The sequence below is a fragment of the Notolepis coatsorum genome, assembly GCF_963971535.1.
Source record: "Notolepis coatsorum genome assembly, chromosome: 16".
NCBI lineage: Eukaryota > Metazoa > Chordata > Actinopteri > Aulopiformes > Paralepididae > Notolepis > Notolepis coatsorum.
Window position 1 is genome coordinate 102,671,709 of NC_140180.1, and position 22,020 is coordinate 102,693,728.

The following is a 22,020-nucleotide window of genomic DNA, read 5'->3' on the forward strand; positions in this document are numbered from 1 at the left end:
GGCTTCAAGGTCCAGCATTCACTGCCATACAAAATGACAGACTCAACTGTTGCATGAAAGAAGTTGAGCTTGATTTGACGGGGGAGGTTGGATTTCCACACACTGGTCATGCCGTTCAGAGCCCTCCACGCAAGCGCCTTCCTCACTTTAAGGTCTTGCTCGGACGAGTTGACCCACGAGCCCAGGTACTTGAAATCACTGACTTCTTTTAGAGCAGAGCCTCCTGTTGTCCTTAGAGGTGGATGATCCGGGAGGATGTTATACATTATGACCTCGGTTTTCTTGGCATTTAGCCTAAGGCCAACCTTGGCGCACTCCGTCTCCACTCTGCACAGGAGTTCCTGTGCCTGCTCCGCCTGGTCAGAGAGCAGGCTGATGTCGTCCGCGTAGTCAAGGTCTGTTAGGACTATGGCGGGGTGTCGTCTCGATCTCCTTGGGGTTATTGTGAGACCAAGTTCCTGCTCCCGTCCATTGATGGCCTTCCTGAGCGCATAGTCGAGGACTATGACGAAAAGGAAGGGGGCAAGGGTGTCCCCTTGCATCACTCCAGCCAGGATGTCAAATTCTTCACTGTTGCCGTCTGGGGTTACCACCTTGGCCCTTGTACCCGTGTGCATGGTCCCTATGGCCCGGAGTAGATTGGGAGGGACTCCGTAGGCCTTGAGTATCCTCATCATCACGGCTCTGTGTATCGAGTCAAAAGCCTTTTTGAAGTCGATAAAGCACAGTACCGCTGTCAGGTTGTTCTTCTTCACCTCCTCGATGATTCTTCTCAAGGCCAAGCACTGTTTTACAATCAATGTTTCTTACCTTGAGCTGCCAGAGATGTCCCCTTCCTATTGACTTGTTGAACAGAACTTGTAAGTCACTTTGAATAAAAGCGTCAGCTAAATGACTAAATGTCAATGTACTCAATGTTAGTGCCATGTGTAGTACCCGTTCGGTTCAAGTACAGAAGCTCACTTCGAAGTAAAAACTTTTGTTATAAAAATGCCACTTACAGAATAAAAAATAACAAGAAAACAACAGGCAGAATAAACCATTGAAATGAATACAAAGTCATTGTTACCTGATTCACGTTGTCTTTCACCGCCGTAGTCTTGAAATACATGGAACTGAAATGCGCTCATGTCGGTTTAACCTTTGAATACATTACATCGTGTCAAACAGCGCCTTTAATGTAAAACAGAAAAGAACAGACGGTAGGTCTCATTCCTGCGTCCTGCTGTTCCTGGTAATTGTTGTCTCGGCTTGTCTCACAGGGGGACGTCTGGGGGAGAGATAAACAGAGGACTCACTCTTCTGGTGGACATACTGTTTTCACGTAAGTGCCTCCTTTTTAATTTAGTAAAAGGTAGAAAGCATTTCATTTGCACATCCTGTACTCCGGTGTTGGTCTCAACATTGTTGACATTTACAAAGACATCTCTAAATGTAACCTATTCAATATCTATATGTCACAGAGCGTTCATAGCAGTTTATTTTATATTCAGTGTTAAGATATCATCCTTTGCTGTAACAGGGGATACATTTTTGGTATGTATTGTACACACATAGAGGAACAGACACACATGAATAGAATAGAATAGAATAGAAATAGAATAGAAATACTTTTATTATCCCGTGGGAAATTATGGACTTGTACACATGTACACACAGAGGAACAGACACACATGGACATGTACACACAGATAGAGTAACACACACACATGGACATGTACACACAGAGGAACACACACACATGGACATGTACACACAGCTAGAGGAACACACACACAGACATGTACACACAGCTGGAGGAACAGACACACATAGACATGTACACACAGCTAGAGGAACACACACACACAGACATGTACACACAGCTAGATGAACACACACATATATACATGTACACACAGAGGAACACACACACACAGACATGTACACACAGCTAGATGAACACACACATATATACATGTACACACAGAGGAACACACACACATGGACATGTACACACAGCTAGATGAACACACACATATATACATGTACACACAGAGGAACACACACACATGGACATGTACACACAGCTAGAGGAACACACACATGGACATGTACACACAGCTAGAGGAACACACACACATGGACATGTACACACAGAGGAACACACACACATGGACATGTACACACAGCTAGAGGAACAGACACACATAGACATGTACACACAGCTAGAGGAACACACACACATGGACATGTACACACAGCTAGAGGAACACACTCACATGGACATGTACACACAGAGGAACAGACACACATGGACATGTACACACAGAGGAACAGACACACATGGACATGGACACACAGAGGAACACACACACATGGACATGTACAGCTAGAGGAACACACACACATGGACCTGTACAGATAGAGGAACACACACACATGGACCTGTACAGCTAGAGGAACACACACACATGGACATGTACAGCTAGAGGAACACACACACATGGACCTGTACAGCTAGAGGAACACACACACATGGACCTGTACAGATAGAGGAACACACACACATGGACATGTACAGATAGAGGAACACACACACATGGACCTGTACATATAGAGGAACATACACACATGGACCTGTACAGATAGAGGAACACACACACATGGACCTGTACAGATAGAGGAACACACACACATGGACCTGTACAGATAGAGGAACACACACACATGGACCTGTACAGATAGAGGAACACACACACATGGACCTGTACAGATAGAGGAACACACACACATGGACCTGTACAGATAGAGGAACACACACACATGGACCTGTACAGATAGAGGAACACACACACATGGACATGTACATCTAGAGGAACATACACACATGGACCTGTACAGATAGAAGAACACACACACATGGACCTGTACAGATAGAGGAACACACACACATGGACCTGTACAGATAGAGGAACACACACACATGGACATGTACACACAGAGGAACAGACACACATGGACATGTACAGATAGAGGAACACACACACATGGACATGTACAGATAGAGGAACACACACACATGGACATGTACAGCTAGAGGAACACACACACATGGACCTGTACAGATAGAGGAACACACACACATGGACATGTACACACAGAGGAACAGACACACATGGACATGTACACACAGCTAGAGGAACAGACACACATGGACATGTACACACAGAGGAACAGACACACATGGACATGTACAGCTAGAGGAACATACACACATAGACATGTACACACAGCTAGAGGAACAGACACACATGGACATGTACACACAGCTAGAGGAACAGACACACATGGACATGTACACACAGAGCAACAGACACACATGGACATGTACACACAGAGGAACAGACACACATGGACACATGGATGGAGTTTTGCTCTCATCTGGCAGCAAAAGCCCTAGCGTTACTCGATGGTAATTACCTGTCTAGCTGCCCTGATTGCTCTAATTGGTACCTGGTGTGTGTAGTTTAGTTGGCTTCATATGTTCTTCCTGGTTACTAGTCGGATCGTCAGCCGTTCACTGAACATTACCGTGAGTAGTACTATGTATTCTTGTGAAAGCCTTATCGCTCCTTGCCACGGAGGATAACCTTGTTCGCTATTAGTTTGAGTCGCCATGTCATTGTGATTGCCGTTATTAAAGTGTTTCTTACTGCGAGTAAATGCAGCACCGCCGTGTGACGTGTTTATTATTTAGTGCGTTTTTGGAGACTTGCTTTCTCCCCTTTATTTTCCCCTTTATTGTGTAGATTACCTTGTGCGTTATTATAAGCATTTAGCATGTTTTGGAGACTTGCTCTCTCTCCTTTATTTTGATCTGCAAGTACTCGAATTAAAGGAGCAGTGCTAAAATTCGAGAACCAACATCTGTCTCTCGTCGTGTCTGTTCTACACTGCACCTGGGTCCAACACACCTATCCAAACCGTAACAGACACATGTTTGTAACCTTTATTTTAACTCGAAGGACATTGATGTTTCCCTCATTTACAATGACGAATAGAGAAATAGAAGAAACTAAAAACAATTGCAATTTGACAAACAGAGATTTAACACCAGCTGTTTAAAAGCAGAAGCAGATGGGAGGACCTCTAACTTTAGGGTTTGTTGAAGGGCATACAGTAGCTGCTAGAGGAACCGCCACACATAGACAAACATACATATTACTACTTAAGACTACAGTACACGCATGCATGCACACAGACACACACACATATAAACATATGCACATATATTGCTATGAATCAGGGAACACACACGCCTGCACACATATGCAACACATTTAAAATGACTGTAATGTGATGTAATATTCATATATGATCATGTAAATAATGTCACTATTAATTATGTGCTCATTTTAACTAATGTACTTTTGGTAATGATGATATGTATTGACCATAACCAGGGACAGGGGTTGCAAATGAGCCTTGGCTAGAAATCCTACATGCATCTGTATCTTGTTATCGTAGCCTGCTACAATGTTTTCTTTTGCATTGTCCCTGACAAATAAAAATAACATATTCCATCACGCCTGGTGAATCATGTTGGTGTCACAGCCATCATGTTGGTGTCACAGCCAGTCATCATGTTGGTGTCACAGCCATCATGTTGGTGTCACAGTCATCATGTTGGTGTCACAGCCATCATGTTGGTGTCACAGTCATCATGTTGGTGTCACAGTCATCATGTTGGTGTCACAGCCATCATGTTGGTGTCACAGCCATCATGTTGGTGTCACAGTCATCATGTTGGTGTCACAGCCATCATGTTGGTGTCACAGCCAGTCATCATGTTGGTGTCACAGTCATCATGTTGGTGTCACAGCCATCATGTTGGTGTCACAGTCATCATGTTGGTGTCACAGCCATCATGTTTGTGTCACAGTCATCATGTTGGTGTCACAGTCATCATGTTGGTGTCACAGCCAGTCATCATGTTGGTGTCACAGCCATCATGTTGGTGTCACAGTCATCATGTTGGTGTCACAGCCATCATGTTGGTGTCACAGTCATCATGTTGGTGTCACAGTCATCATGTTGGTGTCACAGTCAGCCATCATGTTGGTGTCACAGTCATCATGTTGGTGTCACAGCCATCATGTTGGTGTCACAGTCATCATGTTGGTGTCACAGCCAGTCATCATGTTGGTGTCACAGCCATCATGTTGGTGTCACAGTCATCATGTTGGTGTCACAGCCAGTCATCATGTTGGTGTCACAGTCATCATGTTGGTGTCACAGCCATCATGTTGGTGTCACAGCCATCATGTTGGTGTCACAGTCATCATGTTGGTGTCACAGTCATCATGTTGGTGTCACAGTCATCATGTTGGTGTCACAGCCATCATGTTGGTGTCACAGCCAGTCATCATGTTGGTGTCACAGCCATCATGTTGGTGTCACAGTCATCATGTTGGTGTCACAGTCATCATGTTGGTGTCACAGTCATCATGTTGGTGTCACAGTCATCATGTTGGTGTCACAGTCATCATGTTTGTGTCACAGCCATCATGTTGGTGTCACAGTCATCATGTTGGTGTCACAGTCATCATGTTGGTGTCACAGTCATCATGTTGGTGTCACAGCCATCATGTTGGTGTCACAGTCATCATGTTGGTGTCACAGCCATCATGTTGGTGTCACAGTCATCATGTTGGTGTCACAGTCATCATGTTGGTGTCACAGTCATCATGTTGGTGTCACAGCCAGTCATCATGTTGGTGTCACAGCCATCATGTTGGTGTCACAGTCATCATGTTGGTGTCACAGTCATCATGTTGGTGTCACAGCCAGTCATCATGTTGGTGTCACAGCCATCATGTTGGTGTCACAGTCATCATGTTGGTGTCACAGTCATCATGTTGGTGTCACAGTCATCATGTTGGTGTCACAGCCAGTCATCATGTTGGTGTCACAGCCAGTCATCATGTTGGTGTCACAGTCATCATGTTGGTGTCACAGTCATCATGTTGGTGTCACAGTCATCATGTTGGTGTCACAGCCATCATGTTGGTGTCACAGCCATCATGTTGGTGTCACAGTCATCATGTTGGTGTCACAGCCATCATGTTGGTGTCACAGCCAGTCATCATGTTGGTGTCACAGTCATGTTGGTGTCACAGCCATCATGTTGGTGTCACAGTCATCATGTTGGTGTCACAGCCATCATGTTGGTGTCACAGTCATCATGTTGGTGTCACAGTCATGTTGGTGTCACAGCCATCATGTTGGTGTCACAGTCATCATGTTGGTGTCACAGTCATGTTGGTGTCACAGTCATCATGTTGGTGTCACAGTCATCATGTTGGTGTCACAGTCATCATGTTGGTGTCACAGTCATCATGTTGGTGTCACAGTCATGTTGGTGTCACAGTCATCATGTTGGTGTCACAGTCATCATGTTGGTGTCACAGTCATCATGTTGGTGTCACAGTCATCATGTTGGTGTCACAGCCAGACATCGTGTTGGTGTCACAGTCATCATGTTGGTGTCACAGCCAGACATCGTGTTGGTGTCACAGTCATCATGTTGGTGTCACAGTCATCATGTTGGTGTCACAGTCATCATGTTGGTGTCACAGTCATCGTGTTGGTGTCACAGTCATCATGTTGGTGTCACAGTCATCATGTTGGTGTCACAGCCAGACATCGTGTTGGTGTCACAGTCATCATGTTGGTGTCACAGCCAGACATCGTGTTGGTGTCACAGTCATCATGTTGGTGTCACAGCCAGACATCGTGTTGGTGTCACAGTCATCATGTTGGTGTCACAGCCAGACATCGTGTTGGTGTCACAGCCAGCCATCGTGTTGGTGGTTCAGAGCACTGACCCGGTTGGGACTGACGGTGGCGTATCGGTCAGTCCCAAAAGTTCCTCCTCTTCAAACATTAGAACTTTTGAACAGGGACTCATCATCATCCCTGTCCAACAAACGGACACTCCTCATTGGACAGACACACAGAGACAAACGGACACTCCTCGTTGGATAGACACACAGAGACAAACGGACACTCCTCATTGGACGGACACACAGACAAACGGACACTCCTCATTGGACGGACACACAGAGACAAACGGACACTCCTCATTGGACGGACACACAGAGACAAACGGACACTCCTCATTGGACGGACACACAGAGACAAACAGATGTCTCCGGGCACTTCCTCTTGATCACTTGCAATGGGCCTGGTCTACAAGATACACTACACGACCAAGGTACCCATGTACATGTCAAAATACTTCCCAAAGGTCAGTGAATACCACGATCACAACACCAGAGGGAGCTCCACAAATCATGTTAAACCCAGATTCGGCTCAAATAAGGGACTAAACACGTTTCGCAATTATGCCACATCAATGTGGAACGCCCTACCCAAAGCTGTAAAGGAATGTGGATCACTACCCACTTTCAAAACCTCTCTCAAGGGACACCTACGGGAGACTGCAATTCAACACTGGCCCCTGTAAATATCCTAACCCAACCCCCTCCAATGTACAGTCATTTACCTAGTATGGTTTTGTCAATAGTCCAATGTACAATTTTGTTTGTTTGTACAGTGTCTCCTCCCCCCCCCCCCTCAATGTACAGTTTTGCTTGTTTATACAGTGTGCCCCCCCCCCCAACCACCTCCAATGTAAATTACCCAGTATGGTTGTCAATATCCCAATGTACCCAACCCCCCCCCACCCAACCTCCTCCAATGTACAGTTTCTACGTCAAATGTATATACTCCCTTTTCTTGACTCCTTCTGTATCACAAACAGTACTGTATTTGCAAATCTGGTATGTCATAAATGTATAGATGTAGCAGTACTGACTATCTGTATGTCATGTATGTCATATATGTCCCGATGAATTGAAAATGGGGGACCCTGATGTAAACAAGACGAAAGTCTTTCTCTGGTCTGCATCCCCTTAACAATTGTGTGTATTGAGCCGTACTGTATTGTACCCATTCTGCAATCTGTTAATAAAGTTTTCAATCAATTCAATCAATCAATCAATGTCAGGAGTTTGAACTCTCAGGGCTAGATCCACAAAGAATGGATTGCACGGAGCAAGTTGCACCCTTACTTACAATTTATTATGAATTGAAAATGGGGGACCCTGATGTAAACAAGACGAAAGTCTTTCTCTGGTCTGCATCCCCTTAACAATTGTGTGTATTGAGCCGTACTGTATTGTACCCATTCTGCAATCTGTTAATAAAATTTTCATTCAATCAATCACCGTGCAGATTGATTGATTGAATGAACATTTTATTACCAGATCGTCTTGTTTACATCAGGGCCCCCATTTTCAATTCATAATGAATTGTAAGTAAGGGTGCAACTTGCTCCAGGCAATCCATTCTTTGTGGATCTAGCTCTCAATCTCCATAATGTAGCTCCACTGAGACCCGTCTGTTCCTCCTAGATACACACATATTCCCCATGGGCCCCGAGCCACCACTTGGCCTGGTGAGTGAAGGGCGCTACGTAACGGCCCGATAGCTAGGCTCTGACCATATTTGGGTTTCCACTTCCAGGCGCACCTGCAGCTAGAAGGCCATCGAGACCAGCTAGCCAATCACGACGCGGTGCACGTGTTGAGGACAGTGAGCAAAATAGGTTGCCAAGGACACACGCTCACTCTCTCACATCAGGGGCGAGGAGACACACGTTCACTCTCTCACATCAGGGGCGAGGAGACAGACGCTCACTCTCTCACATCAGGGGCGAGGAGACACACGCTCACTCTCTCACATCAGGGGCGAGGAGACACACGCTCACTCTCTCACATCAGGGGCGAGGAGACACACGCTCACTCTCTCACATCAGGGGCGAGGAGACAGACGCTCACTCTCTCACATCAGGGGTGAGGAGACAGACGCTCACTCTCTCACATCAGGGGCGAGGAGACAGACGCTCACTCTCTCACATCAGGGGTGAGGAGACAGACGCTCACTCTCTCACATCAGGGGTGAGCAGACAGACGCTCACTCTCTCACATCAGGGGCGAGGAGACAGACGCTCACTCTCTCACATCAGGGGCGAGGAGACACACACTCACTCTCTCACATCAGGGGTGAGGAGACAGACGATCACTCTCTCACATCAGGGGCGAGGAGACAGACGCTCACTCTCTCACATCAAGATGCTCTAAAACTGGATGTTCCCTAGTATACAGTATGAGAACTGAATTGGGAAAAAGGGCTTTTAAATATGCTGCTCCTTCATCCTGGAACAAGCTACAGGAGGACCTAAAATGGCCAAGAGTGGTCACCCTCGGAGAATTTAAAGCCATTTAATAAAACCTACGAATTCAGTTCCCTCGGACAGTGCAACTGTGTTTGATAACTTGCCTGAAATTGGAGCTTGCTGTGAATGTTTTATCTGTATTTTATTGTGATGTTCTTTTTTTATGTTGAAACTTTCTGCTGCCTTGTTTGGCCAGATCGCTCTTGAAAAAGAGATTTTAATCTCAATGATGCTTATCTGGTTAAATAAAGGATTTGATTGATTGAGGAGACAGACGCTCACTCTCTCACATCAGGGGTGAGCAGACAGACACTCATTCTCTCACATCAGGGGTGAGGAGACAGACGCTCACTCTCTCACATCAGGGGTGAGCAGACAGACGCTCACTCTCTCACATCAGGGGTGAGGAGACAGACGCTCACTCTCTCACATCAGGGGTGAGGAGACAGACGCTCACTCTCTCACATCAGGGGTGAGGAGACAGACGCTCACTCTCTCACATCAGGGGTGAGGAGACAGACGCTCACTCTCTCACATCAGGGGTGAGCAGACAGACGCTCACTCTCTCACATCAGGGGCGAGGAGACAGACGCTCACTCTCTCACATCAGGGGCGAGGAGACAGACGATCACTCTCTCACATCAGGGGCGAGGAGACAGACGATCACTCTCTCACATCAGGGGTGAGGAGACAGACGCTCACTCTCTCACATCAGGGGCGAGGAGACAGACGCTCACTCTCTCACATCAAGATGCTCTAAAACTGGATGTTCCCTAGTATACAGTATGAGAACTGAATTGGGAAAAAGGGCTTTTAAATATGCTGCTCCTTCATCCTGGAACAAGCTACAGGAGGACCTAAAATGGCCAAGAGTGGTCACCCTCGGAGAATTTAAAGCCATTTAATAAAACCTACGAATTCAGTTCCCTCGGACAGTGCAACTGTGTTTGATAACTTGCCTGAAATTGGAGCTTGCTGTGAATGTTTTATCTGTATTTTATTGTGATGTTCTTTTTTTACGTTGAAACTTTCTGCTGCCTTGTTTGGCCAGATCGCTCTTGAAAAAGAGATTTTAATCTCAATGATGCTTATCTGGTTAAATAAAGGATTTGATTGATTGAGGAGACAGACGCTCACTCTCTCACATCAGGGGTGAGGAGACAGACGCTCACTCTCTCACATCAGGGGCGAGGAGACAGACGCTCACTCTCTCACATCAGGGGTGAGGAGACAGACGCTCACTCTCTCACATCAGGGGTGAGGAGACAGACGCTCACTCTCTCACATCAGGGGCGAGGAGACAGACGCTCACTCTCTCACATCAGGGGCGAGGAGACAGACGCTCACTCTCTCACATCAGGGGTGAGCAGACAGACGCTCACTCTCTCACATCAGGGGTGAGCAGACAGACGCTCACTCTCTCACATCAGGGGTGAGCAGACAGACGCTCACTCTCTCACATCAGGGGCGAGGAGACAGACGCTCACTCTCTCACATCAGGGGTGAGCAGACAGACGCTCACTCTCTCACATCAGGGGTGAGCAGACAGACACTCACTCTCTCACATCAGGGGCGAGGAGACAGACGCTCACTCTCTCACATCAGGGGTGAGGAGACAGACGCTCACTCTCACATTTTACAAGTTATATTCTGTATACAATTGAAGTAAACAAAGGCATGTGAAAATGTACAAGAAGATATATATCTTATTTATTATTATCTATTATTATTATTATTTTTTTTTTTTACTTTATTTTTTAGCGTTTATCGCTTTTCTGGTCAAGCATGACCGACAGTTGTAGGGTGAAACGGGAGAGAGAGCAGGGGGAGACATTCGGCAAATGACGGCGAGTCCGGGAATCGAACTCGGAGTCAACCAGATCCGTGACACAGCACGGAGTGCCGCGACGCAGCGCGGTAACATGGTGTGCTACTGGAGCACCCTATCTATTATTATTTAATGTAAACAAAGTATATTATTATTTTCAAACTATTTATTTCCATTTATGCTGTTTTCTATTACTTGGGTCTGAGAAGTGATCAATGAATAGGTGCTCAAACTACTTATAGGGGGAACGTGCTGCCTGCTTCTCATTCATTACACAGACACGAACGAGAGCAACAGCATGTCCTGTGTTTGATTGATTATTCACCTCCCCCTATGCAGGTAAGAATGTGGACAATTGTGTTTTCGTTTGGTTGCTACTGTTATTTCTTTGTACATGTTGCAGTGTTTGTGAAAATGCCAATGACATGCTAAGTTCAATGTAAAAGCAAGTTGCCTGGTTGGATAAGCATATCAACAGCCGGTGGATGTTAGCTAGCGAGCATAGGCATCATGTGACCGCATAGTGTCTTGTTTTCTTTGTTGTAAATGCAAAATAAGGGAGAATAAATGACTGTTTCCTTATCAAATATACTTATACTATGGATAAAAGTTGTCCTTTCAAGGAAATTGGTTAAAGGGAAATGTCACATATTTGTGGTTATTTGGTGAATACTTTGCATGAAATGTTTCTTTCTGTTTTGCTCCTGAGAGTGTGCTAGATAACAATAAGATAGTATAAATAAGTATAATAAGTAAAAAATAGAAAGTCAAGAAGTCAAGTAAACACAAGTGTAACAACAATTGTTCAGTATACCTCTATATACAGTATGTACATCTGGTACAAAAATGGTGAGGTATAGCTTAGCTTGTGGTGCCACCTTGTGGTGGTGAGGTGCAATATTATTGTTTCATGCATTACACAAATGTGAACGAGAGCAACAGCGTGTCCTGTGTTTGATTGATTCTTCACTTCCCCCTATGCAGGGGGTGCAACACTGAAAATCGAACCTTACAGTCATGAGTCGGCTCTCTCTACCTCTAAGCCAAATGTGTGAAACCCAAAACCTGTGGCGCAAATACGATACTGGCATTTTCATCCTTATCAGTTCATGTTGGCGCGCTACCTCTGCTGGCCGCAATCCAACTGGCCTGTGATAGAAATCAAGCACACCTCCGTCTCCCTGCCCGGCAATACAAATTACTTTAGCTAAAAAGATCATCAGTCCTCCGTTTTCACTTGACTCAAGACGTGGTATTATTCGGTCACATCCAATTTGATTTGATCATTTAAGTGAATTAGTGCTAATTCATCATACCTTCTCTGAAATCAAATCCATGGAAATGATTGGTTGAGATAAGTGAAAACGGGTTCCACTCAAACCTTTTTCAGACAGGCTACTCAGGACAATGCAGACATGTAGGCTACTCAGGACAATGCACCGAATCAGGTGCCTGCATTACCTGGAGTTGCCTTTTTGGACGTATAGAATCAGGTGCTTGCATTACCTGGAGTTGCCTTTTTGGACGTATAGAATCAGGTGCATGCATTACCTGGAGTTGCCTTTATGGACGTATAGAATCAGGTGCATGCATTACCTGGAGCTGCCTTTTTGGACGTATAGAATCAGGTGCGTGCATTACCTGGAGCTGCCTTTTTGGACGTATAGAATCAGGTGCGTGCATTACCTGGAGCTGCCTTTTTGGACGTATAGAATCAGGTGCGTGCATTACCTGGAGCTGCCTTTTTGGACGTATATCACACAGCATGCAATTCTCCGAGGCAGACATGTCCAGACATATGGAAATACTCTGCTTGGTTTAGGCAAGAGGTGGCACCTAGCTAGCATGAGGGCTTGATGCAGAAAGCCTTCTTCCTCCACCTGTACAGAAGTATTTATTTGAATGGAATGTAAAGTCCAGGACCAGTTTTACTTATACAGGTGTAATTGCTAATCTTACAAACTCTTGTGGGTGAATAGTAAATTGAAACCTATTAGCTTGCAAATGCATCACATTGTGGAAATAATTGCTTCGCGCCAGGCCCATGAAAGCAAGGTGAGAGATGTTATGTATGTATGTGTATTCTGCTGTATTTTCCAATAGTCCAGGACCAGATTAGCCTACGATTGTTAATTACAAATTCTTGTTGGTGAAAAATGTATTGAATCTGAATATAATGTCATTTAAATCTGTAATATATAATAAGCCAATTGTATAATAAGCCAAAAACAATGTCCCCATACCCACATTTTAAACAGCCCTTAATTCATTCATTCATTCATTCATTCATTCATTCATTCATTCATTCATTCATTCATTCATTCATTCATTCATTCATTCATTCATTCATTCATTCATTCATTCATTTAGATGCGAAATTAACAGAAGTGCATTTACAGCAACACATGAGCTGGTGCACACATTGAATTGATAAACAAAGTGACTAATTAACCTAGTGACCTCAGGAAAATGCACCTTGTTTTAGATATTATTTTATGTGTATTATTATTATTATTATTATTATTATTATTATTATTATTATTATTATTATATTATTATTTTCCGACGCTGCGATCATTACAAAAGCATATTTTATGATGGGGTTCAGTAAAATAGACGTTACTTTTGTCAGCAGGTGCATAACCATGTTTCTTCACAAAGCCATTGGGGGGGGGGTCATTTTCCGACGCTGCGATCATTACAAAAGCATGTTTTTAGGATGGGGTTTGGTAAAATAGACGTTACCTTTGTCAGCAGGTACTCCACTCTCGCTCCAAGTGTCTTCGATCAAAACAGGATCAATACATATATGAATAATCCGTTTTGTCTTCTTCTAATATCCAATAGTTCGCTCTAGGCGATCGCCATTGTTGAACGTTGGCTTTCTCTCTCCTCTCTCTCCTTTCTCTCCTTGGCTGTACTGCTCACTGCTGCTCTCCCTAGTGAGCTCTCGCTGCGGCATGGGGCGGTCCACACTAAACTGGCCCATGCAGTTCATAAGGTAGGCGATACTCACAAAGGCCCGCGTGAGTGTTCAGAATCATAATAATGAAAAAAAGGAAAAAGGAATCAAGCGATATATCGCGTTGGCTCTCAGAAACGAGATATCTCGTTTTTGGTGCTCAATGAGTTAAAGGGCAATTTTAACCAAAACATCCCAGCTAAAATATTTTTTTTCTCAAAATAACTAGTAACTGATGGGTTCAGATAAATGTAGTCGAGTAAAAAGTACAATATTTCCTTTGAAATATAGTGGAGTAAAAGTATAAAGTTCCCTAAAATGAAAATACTCACATAAAGTAGCTTGAAATTGTACTTAATTACAGTACTTCATTGCAAATACTTAGTTACTTTCCATCACTGTTCATCTAAAAATTATATATTACTGTATATGTATACTATATATACAGTAATATGTAATTTTTAGATTTGAGATACTTTTACTCTACTATATTTCAAAGGTAATATTGTACTTTTTACTCCACTACATTTATCTGAACCCATCAGTTACTAGTTACTTTGAGAAAAAAAGTATTTAGCATAGAAAACATGGCACAAATGTATAAAGATTATATACTTTCTAATTGCAAGCTAATTATATAACATGCAGCCACATAGCTTTCTATTCCATCTTATTGTCTCTCTCCGGAGAAGACGATAAGCTAATTTCCCAAAATGTTGGCGTGTTCCTTTAATAAGCAAAGGTGTTTTAGATGCGTCTGATGTCCCGTCATGTCGCTGCACAAATCAATTTGGTGACTTGACCAGCTCGACCTCCACAGGAACCAGAGAAAAGCCCTCGGGACAAAACAAATACCTCCGATTTCATCCCTTTCGCTTCCTTCGCTCCGAATCCCTTCCTATACTCCTTTCCTAGAGCTTGACCCCAAGGTGGAAGAGGATGAGCTAATCTCCAGTGGCTCGCCGGTTTGATCTCCACACTACAACCTGCTCTCACGCTGTGAAATCTTTTGTTTCTGAAAAAGCTGACACTGAAGGGTGAGGACCTATTCTAAGTATTCTAACTATTCCAACTGTGCCAACTTGGCCGTCACTTCCTCTGAGCAAAGAAAGCAAAGGAAAACCAACAGAAACCTTCCTGCTAAATAATAGTTAACACTTTTTTAGCATTGCAGGTAAGATGTTCTTTCCTTTAGAATGAGGACTCATTTGGGATAAGCATTTGATTTAGAGGTTAAGTCTACAAGGTCCTCATCTCATTCTTAATCATAGGAAATCTTAAAGGAACATGCCAATGTGCTCACCGTCTTCTCCAGAGTCAGACTAGAAGAGAGATACCAATTTCCTCTCTGTGCCTTGCTTAGCACAAATGAATGGACGCAGATACGGACCTCCTAGCCTGGCCAAAAACACCTCTCCTAGAGTTTGGTACAGATGGAGCAAACAGATCTGTCTACCATTCTACCGTCTGCAGGGGCTGACCTTCCTACAGGCGATATAGGCGGTCGCCTAGAGCGCCACCCAGAGGGGGGCGCCAAAAAAAAAAAAAAAAAATTTATTTTTATTTTTTGCAGTTTTGGCGCCCCACTCTATATCTGCAACCATTATTTTTACATTAAAAAAATTCTAACATAAGGGAAAATGAGCCAAAAATCTAAAACGGTCGGTCGGTCTGAGCCTCAGCTTTAGGTGTTCACAGTCAGAACATGCTAGAGCGCTGTGCATTGATGGGTATCGGTCAAGTGTTTATAGAATTGAACGTTGAGGAAAGAAAGACTAACGTTAGAGAACTATGAAGAAAAAAGTGGTGAATCTCAGTGGTGAATCTCGCCTAGGGCGCCAAATGGGCTAGGTCCGCCCCTGACCGTCTGCAATACGCAGCGCCAACGCGGTTGATTTTAAGGTTGATTGATGTCTGATCCCGATTTGCAGCGTTGATAGGATAGCCGCAGCACTTCAGAAATAGGTCTTGAGGCGGCCGGGTAGCACAGCGGACTATGCGTCTGTCTACCACCACAGAGCCAGTGAGATCGAATCCGGCTGTGGTGCCTCCGGCTTGGCCGACCGTCCATACTAACACAATTGGCAGTGTTAGCGGGTGGGAAGCCGGCGTGGGTGGGTCCTGGTCGTTGTAAACAGCGACTCCTACAGTTCGGTCGGGGCGCCTGCACAGCAAGGGAAGGATCTGGGAGAGGTAGTGTGACCTTCCACAGGTTACACTCTCCCAGTGTGAGTCCGCGCTGCCAGGTGAAAAGAAGCGGTGGGCGTGTCGGAGGAAGCATGTGATAGTCTCCGCCCTCCCAGACCGACGGTACGGGGTAGAGTGCGCAGCGACCAGGATTGGGAATTGGCATAACGACTAACATTGGGATAGGAAAAAAACGGAAAAAGAAAGGGGGGAAAAGATTAAAAAATAAATAAATAATATCTCGAAAGCCATGGCACACGATGAAAAATATATTCCCAAACACTCACTCACAAAGATATTCACCAGGAATTTCAAGTCGGCAGCTTACTGTATATTCTTTCAAAAAATGTCAACACCTACTCGGCTTTCTGTGTCTGCTGAAACTGACGGCGTCAAGTTAACCACATATCCAACAATGAGATGTTCGACATATTAGTGACATCACACATGTAACTCAGATTTCAGGGAAGTACAGAGAAGATCTCCACCTTCATGTGAAAAAGGCGCTCTGGTGACTCGTTCTGCACAAATAACTATCTCTATAGTCAAAGTCACGCCTCCAAGAAGAGGTTTTTGAGTGGAGATGGTCCTTAAACAGGGCTGGCATGTGGCAGCACACGTGAATCGTGTTGCATTGGAATTTGTCCAAGTGAAAGAGATGGTTATGCTGATTTATGTGTCCAAGCGTTGGACTCCAGAATGCCTGACTGCACATACTGATGTGACATTATGCATGGAAAATTATGTGTTTGTAGTTGTAGTGTATTCCAACTGTGTTCCAACTTCCTTTTTTTTTTTTCTTTTTTTTTTCTAAAGTAGGACACAGTATGCAGGTTCAGATGCAGTGCTAGGGTGGGAGTCTCAGGCTGAATAATGAAGCAAAGAGAAATTCACTTGTAGAAGTCTGATAGACCTGGTTTATACCAACACAGTATTATTGCACAATGTCGTTCTATTGGATTCTTATTATATTATTATTATTGTATTATGCACAATCGCTGCGGGCAAGACCCGCCGCATTTCACTGTATACTTGTATGCCGTGACAAATAAAAACTCTTGACTTGACTTGACTCTCGTCAGAACTCCAACTCAGGTTTCCCGGAGTATTTCATACATAAGGAAAGAAAGATTACTCTCATGAATCAGATAGTGGATGAGTTTAACAACTTTTATTTTTTAAGTGGGGCCTAAATTACCTAAAGAAATATGCAGTACTGGGAAGATCTTGGATGTAGAGGAATGTGGGGAAAGAAACACTAATGCAGTATTAATTAGGGACGTAGTAAATAATGCATGAATACAACTTCCACAGATGGGGATGATATTGAAATGTCCCTGGTAAAGAATATTATTGATGGAATTGTGGAGCCATTGCCTCATGAATGAATTCCCAGAATGAAAGTTGCTAAAGTCATCCCATTATTTAAAGCTAGAGACAAGCACTCCTTTACCAATTATAGAACGGTATCCTTGTTGTCACAGTCCTCAAAGATACTTGAAAAATGGGCTGACCCCTATTAGTCGATTAGTCGACTAATCGGTCGAAAGGAGCTGTAGTCGACTGCCAACCTCTTAGTAAAAAAAATATATATATATATTATAAAAAAATATTTTTATTTATTTATTTATTTATTTATTTATTTATTTATCATTATTTCCAAAAGAAAAGAGGCCTAGAAGCATGGCTAATGCTAATGGCACGCATACCAGAGGCTAACTGCCTATGAAAACAGGCACAGAGGCACTGAAAGAGGATTTCACCCATCTAATGAACACACTAGACTAGACAAATATCAAGATGTTCAGATTCAGATTCAGATTCAGATTCAGATTCAGATTCCTTTATTTAGCCATTTGTGTAAAACACGTTGGTAATTTTTGCAGCAATACAGTGTATGCATTTTCTATCTTTTTTCACAGTAAACAACACCAACACAGACAAGAAACGAAACAGTGCAGTCGGGGATTAATCAATAACGTACATATATATATATAAAGTGAAGAGTGCAGAGATCCAGTACGGACTAGTGCAGTGCAGACAGTGTCATTGTGCCAGTGTCACTTGGGGGCAGAGGAGGGGGGGGGGGGGGGGGGGCATTGATCAGCCTGGCGGCTGAGGGGAAGAAGCTCAGTCTGTGTCAAGCTTTCACAGCCTTTGGGATCCTCAGCCTTCTCCCAGAGGGGAGCAGGGTGAAGAGGCTGTGACCGGGGTGGGATGGGTCGGCCATGATCTTTCTCGCCCTCTTCAGCGCCCTGGAGTCGTGCAGGGACCTGAGGGAGGGCAGGGGACAGCCGATCACCCTCTCCGCGGAGCGAATCACCCGCTGCAGCTTGGCAAGATCTTTTGCCGCTGCAGCGGGGAACCAGGAGATGATGGAGTGGGTGAGGATGGACTCAATGATGGCCGTGTAGAATTGGGCCATCATGGTCCTCGGCAGTTTATATTTCTTCAACTGCCGGAGGAAGAACAACCTCCCCTGGGCCTTCTTGAGCAGGCCCGTGATGTTGAGCTCCCACTTCAAATCCCGGGAGATGGTCATGCCGAGGAATCCACGGAGGTCACCTGAGTGCCTCCCAGTATGATGGGAGGGGGCAGGGCTGCTTTCTTCCTGAAGTCCACTACCATCTCCACTGTCTTTTGAGCATTGAGCTCCAGGTTGTTGCAGCTGCACCAGCTCTGCAGCCTCTCGATCTCCCTCCTATAGGCCGACTCGTCCCCCCTGGAGATGAGACCCACCAGGGTGGTGTCGTCAGCGAATTTCAGGAGTTTGACCGAGGGGTGTAGAGAAGCACAGCTGTTGGTGTACAGGGAGAACAGTAGTGGGGATAGAACGCAGCCCTGCGGGGAACCGGTGCTGGTGGACCTAGAGCTGGAAATGCTCTTCCCCAGCCTCACCCGCTGAGACCTGTTGGACAGGAAGTCGGTAATCCACCTGCGAGTGGAGGCCGGCACCTGCAGCAGGGATAGCTGGTGCTCCAGGATGGGTGGAAGGATGGTGTTGAAGGCCGAGCTGAAGTCCACATACAGGATCCTGACATAGTTGCCCGCGTAGTCCAGATGTTCCAGCGTGTAGTGCAGAGCCATGTTCACAGCATCCTCTGTGGATCTGTTGGCTCTGTACGCGAACTGCAGCGGGTCCAGCACAGGATCTGTGATGAGCTCGGGCAGGTTGTGACCGAGTGGGTGAAGGAAGAGGGCGGGGGGGAACCTCTTTCTCAAACCTACAGTAAACTGTGTTTAGCTCGTTCGCCAGGGGGAGGTTATCAGGCGCCTGTGGTGACTTCGGCTTGTAGTTTGTAATGGTCTTGAGTCCTTTCCAAACGGAGGAGGAATTCCCCTCAGAGAGCTGCTGCCACAGTTTCTCTGAGAAGCGAAGTTTCGCCTCCCTCACCTCTTTGGCGAATTTGTACTTAGCCTGCCTGAACCGATGTGCATCACCACTGAGCCTGGCCACCTCCTTCTCCGACCTCAGCCGCCTGAGTTGGGCTGAAAACCAGGGTTTGTTGTTGTTGTAGATCTTCCTAGTGCGGAGGGGGACACACACCTCCTCGCCGAGGCTGATGAAGGATGTCACAGTGTCTGTGTAGTCATCCAGGTTGTTTCCAGCCTCAGGCCCCGCCCACTCAACAAAGTCCTGGTCACAGCCTGCCCTCTCCAGCCAGGCGCGGAGACACTCGCATGCCTCACTGGACCACACTCTGAAGCTCCGCACTACAGGTTTTGATTGTTTTAATCTCTGCCTGTAGCGAGGGATCAGGTGGATGAGATGGTGATCACTGTTGCCCAGTGCAGCACGGGGGACAGAATGGTAGGCCTGCCGAATAGTACAGTAGCAGTGATCCAGAGTGTTCACTCCCCGAGTTGGGCAAGTGACTTGCTGCCTGTATTTGGGGAGAGACCGGCTCAGATCAGCCTGGTTAAAATCCCCCAATACAACAACAAAACTGTCCGGGTGGTTACGTTCAACACGTGTATCCATCAGTGGACCAATTGCATGCTTTTGCAGAAGACAAGAAGCCTTCAGTTGACTCCTTCAGACATTAAGCACCCCCCACAGCCCAAATGGAATGATACAAAAAAAAAATTAAATTAAATTATATATATATATATATATATTTTTTTACTAATAGTCGACTAACGGCAAATTTGGCCAATCATGGTCGACTATCCAAATCCTTAGTCGGGGACAGCCCTAATTACATGTTACAAGATTGGATAAGCCATAAGTAATAGATTTATGTATTGTATCGGCAAAAGTCCAAAACAAACACCGCAACCAAGAGTTGAACAATCATTGCAGTTGTGGGAGAGTGCTCTCACCACTATCTAACTCTGATTATAGTTAAGAGTTGAGGTTACTTTTAACATTCGCTTAACGGTTATGGTTAAGACATAAAGTTAGGGTTAAGGTTAGGGTTCGAATCCCAGCAGGGGAACTTAAATGCTTTTTAAAAACATAAAAAGTTAAACATTTTAAAATATGTAACATATGTACATATTTGTAATATGTACAGTACATGTTACATTTACAATACGTAAATATACTACTTATGGCTATAACTTAGCGTACATTATGTACCTTTTTCTGTTGTCGTTTTTATGTTCGATTAGTCGATTAGTAATTGACAGATTTGAAGCAAGATCTGGGCTGTTTATACAGTAACCCCTTGGGTAAAACTTCTTTATGAAGCCTGTATAAAACATTACAGTAAGATGATATTCTTTCCACCTCTTTATACATCTGTTATCTGTATATTATATTTACTGCATATATATCTCTATGCCACACCTGTCAAGTGGATGGATTATCTCGGCAAAGGAGAAGTGCTCACTAACACAGATTAGATTAAACAGGTTTGTCAACAATATTTTAGAGGAATAGGCCTTTTGTGTACATAGAAAAAGCCTTAGATATTTTACTTCAACTTGGGACATTTTTTTACAAAAACAAGTGTTGCATTTATAATATTTTTGTTCAGTATAATAGCTTTGATGAGGTATTAGTCTAATACCAAACGCCCTTCTTCGAGGGCCTCGGTTAGTGAAGCTCCAACAAGTTATTCTAATCACCAGAGCCCACCATAGCAAGCGATTGGGTTTGTTCCAGAGGAATATAAACAACGTTTATATACATTATTGGGCGCCATCCTTTGACCGCCAACCACGTATACGTTATTTGATCGTTTTTCCTTTTTTTCGATATTTATATTCATTATTCATCCGGGGACCTCGGTGTTACCATAGGGAATGAGTCTGAGATCGCCAAAGTGCAATACCGGCCGTATCCAGCTAGATGGCGGTATCGAGCACCCTTTGATACCTTGTATCTTGGCCTGTGCAGCGGTCAAATGTCACCGGGCACACTTTTCTTTGTCAGCCGAATATAATAGCCGTTATAACGATCGGATTGAGAAGCGTGCTCCCGATGCATGATATGTGGTGGATTATGTTGGCGACACGATCGACACCAATACTGGGACTCGCAATCAGATAATTGGAATATTCTTTTTGGGGTACATCCTAGTGAAGGTAAGGACTATATGATATCAACCCTGCGGGCGGCTACGTGGCGCAGTGGGCAAGGCGCTCGCAACGAATGCTGGAGACTGGGCTCGAACAGGATGCCTCCTGTTCGAGGCCCGCTCTCCACATTGCTTTCAGTTTAGCTGGTCGTCCACAGTAATACACATTGGCCGTATTACGGGGAGGGAAACTGAAGGGTGGGGATCAGGCGTTGTGGACAGCGACTCCTACAGG